Source organism: Rhagoletis zephyria, unplaced genomic scaffold (assembly GCF_001687245.7).
Source record: "Rhagoletis zephyria isolate East Lansing unplaced genomic scaffold, Rhagoletis_zephyria_1.1 Rzeph_scaffold_07648, whole genome shotgun sequence".
NCBI classification, from domain to species: domain Eukaryota; kingdom Metazoa; phylum Arthropoda; class Insecta; order Diptera; family Tephritidae; genus Rhagoletis; species Rhagoletis zephyria.
Window position 1 is genome coordinate 22,576 of NW_016164730.1, and position 3,076 is coordinate 25,651.

Below are 3,076 nucleotides of genomic sequence, written 5' to 3' on the forward strand. Positions count from 1 at the left end.
TACAGGGGCGCACCCAGGAATATATTTTAGGGGGGTTTTATATTTCTGAAGATATATCACCGGAAAATACTGAACATTTTCTTCAGATAATACGCTCTTTAAAATACATTCATGCAAGTTTTATGTACAGTATGTAATAAATAAATAAACGTTTTCAAATTCGTAATTTGCACTTTATTTACATAATATTAACAGAACTCAAACACTTTTAACCGACTTCAAAAAAAGGGGAGGTTATCAGTTCGCCGGAATACATAACTTTGGACCACGTGAACCGATTTCAATAATCCTTTTTTTTATTGGAGAGATGGTACCTCAAGGTTCGTCCCGTAATTTGGTTTAGAGATCCGATGATTGGATCATGAAGAAATTAACGGTACCCCTAAATTTGAATATAAGAATTGAAGTCGGTTGTGTTCTTTCCTTAAAAATCACTTGTTTAATAAAAAATTCTATAAACTCAAGATGCGCTCAACTTTCAAAAGTACCTAATAAAACATTATAAAAAAGAGTCAGTAAAAATAAATTTATTGATTCCATTAATTTTTGCACTTTAATGTTCCTTTTTTCGATTTCTGGTTTCTGGCTTTCGATAGAGATGGTGATTTTCCACGATTTCTAAATTTTTTTAATATTTCGAATACCGAAAAATTAACTGAACTCTCAAGAAAAACGAAAAATTGATATAAAACGACGGACGAGAAATGGAAAAGAAATTTTCTTCTACCAAAATTTCTTAAATCAGTTTGCTGCTCTCAAGAAAAAAATGCTCGTATATTCATTTCCTCATGAAAATTTACAGCAAAAGCAAAGCGCTTATTCAAGCAACAGAAATTATAATAAATATTTCTTATAATTTCCTTGAGAGCTGGATTCTTAGCTTTAAGATACAGTTTGTATTTGAGGTTATTAGCTTTAGGGGGGGTTTGAACCCCAAAACCCACCCCTTGTCTGCGCTAATGGATCTATATGTATATACATCTATGTATATTTAGGAATATAGAAAAAAAATCTAACTTAATCAATAATATTTGTGAATTGTGTCCGTTTACAAACCCGTAAAATCCTCAAATTGTCATTGAAAATTGTCATGGTTGAAATTCTTTTGAAATACTGATCAAAAAAATTTTTCTTTTTTCGTTGTTTTAAATTTAGCTAGTACCACTAGTTCGAACATCATAAATCAATCGCTGTAGGTTGTTGGTTAACAGTTCTCCGATTATTTCTATTGACAGATTATTTGTTTTTTATTCAAAATTTTGTATGAAGATTTTCAGATTTATGAATCATTTTTAAATCTGTACACAAAATAAAGCACTAATTGAAACACCAATATTTACTAGCAAAACGCAAGTAGCGTGCCATGTGTTTCACCTTGATTGAGTTCTTACTTTTCGCAACTAAGTAAGTTAATCGACATAAAACTTAAAAAGTTTAGCGCGAGTTATTGCTGTGACCTTACCAAATCAATCACTTACGTAAGTTACTTAAGTTCGTCGCCAGCAGGAGGGGAGAAACATTTCAGCGTAAATTAAAACTTGGCCAAAAAAGAGCAATCGGTGTCAATGGGAAAAGTTCGAATAATGAGATGAAAGCAGCAACAGAATGAAGTTGGAAAAAAAAAATCATTGTTCGGAAGTGTCCAACTGAAAGCAAAAACTTCAACGTTGTCGCATTATCGATTTCTGGCCACGCACTGATTTCACTGAAATAGTGTGCTGCGGGTTGAAATTCTTTTCTTTGTTAAACTTTGCTGGCAGATGGCCTTCCATGCCTAAATAGAGTGAATACAACTTCATTGAAAGCGTACTACTGACTTAAGAAATTGGTGGTTATCGGGTTGCATGCACACTCTCTGCCTTCATTGTCCCTTTTATCAAAGTTGCTGTGACTTTGGCCGGCAAATTTGTGGACGGTTCGAATTCAGATTTCAAAGTATAAATAATTATGTACGTTGAAGCAAAGGTTTTTTACGCTAATAGAAACCAAATTTTATTTCCTGTTTGACACTGCAACCGTCTAAACGATGATGGCTAGTTGGTTCTCCCCTGTGCCAGTTGGAAATGCCAAGTGAAGTCAAATCCTACTTCATCACAGCGGAGTCCTGTTTCTTCGGCAGCTGCCGCCAGCAAGAAACGGAAGCAACAATTTTATGGCTGTAACATTTGTGTCCATTCCTACGACATGACCGGGCGAGCGGAGCAGAAAATCTTCCGCAGAATCTTTGTAACCAAAAACTCCTAAGATGTTGGCACTACTCCTTCGAACTTACACAGACTCATTCATCATCACCTGGGGACTCGAATTCATCTAATTTTTTTATTTTAGTGCCATTATAATTTTAGCGACCGACGTAATTCGTATACTGCAGAACATGGTTCATTAAGTAGCCTTGCTTTGTCCTTGCAGAAATTTCCCTGGTCTTAAAACCTTCCTTCGCCTAATTCGCTAATAGAATTTTCGCGCGTTTTCCTGTTCACAATTGAAAGTCCTTCGCACTCACCAATTTTGTCCTTATACTTTTTGTTACGTAAAATACGTCTTTACTTTATTTTCAGCTCTCTATATCGATACACTATGTAGATCGTCTATCACAACGATCACGCTTTCGTTTATAGCCTTTCGATCTGCAGTCAGCCACTAGATGGATCATCCTATGTTGGAACCTAGTGCTGCAGACTAAATAGTTTCGGCCTCAGTTCGGCATTGGATCTTTCGTCGTGGAGGCTGAATTTTCTGACGCTGATCCCAGAAATCTCTTCCTTCCCAACCCGGTATTGAGATCGTCTGGCAAGATGTTAACAACATCCTTTTATTCGGTCGGGTTTTAGGTGTAAGTGAGCGAGGTGTTTCAGGATCTCCCTTTAATGCGAATTGTGCAGAGACGCGACAGTACAATGAATTCGATATCTATCTTCCGCCGAATTGGCATTCATTTACAAGCTACAAAATAGTTTCTGCATATCTAACTTAATTTGTTTTTAGTCTATGGCGTTCAACAGCACTTGTGCTACTTGATATTGAGAAGGCCTTTGACTCAGTTTGGCACAACGGGTTGATTTTTAAACTGATTGAT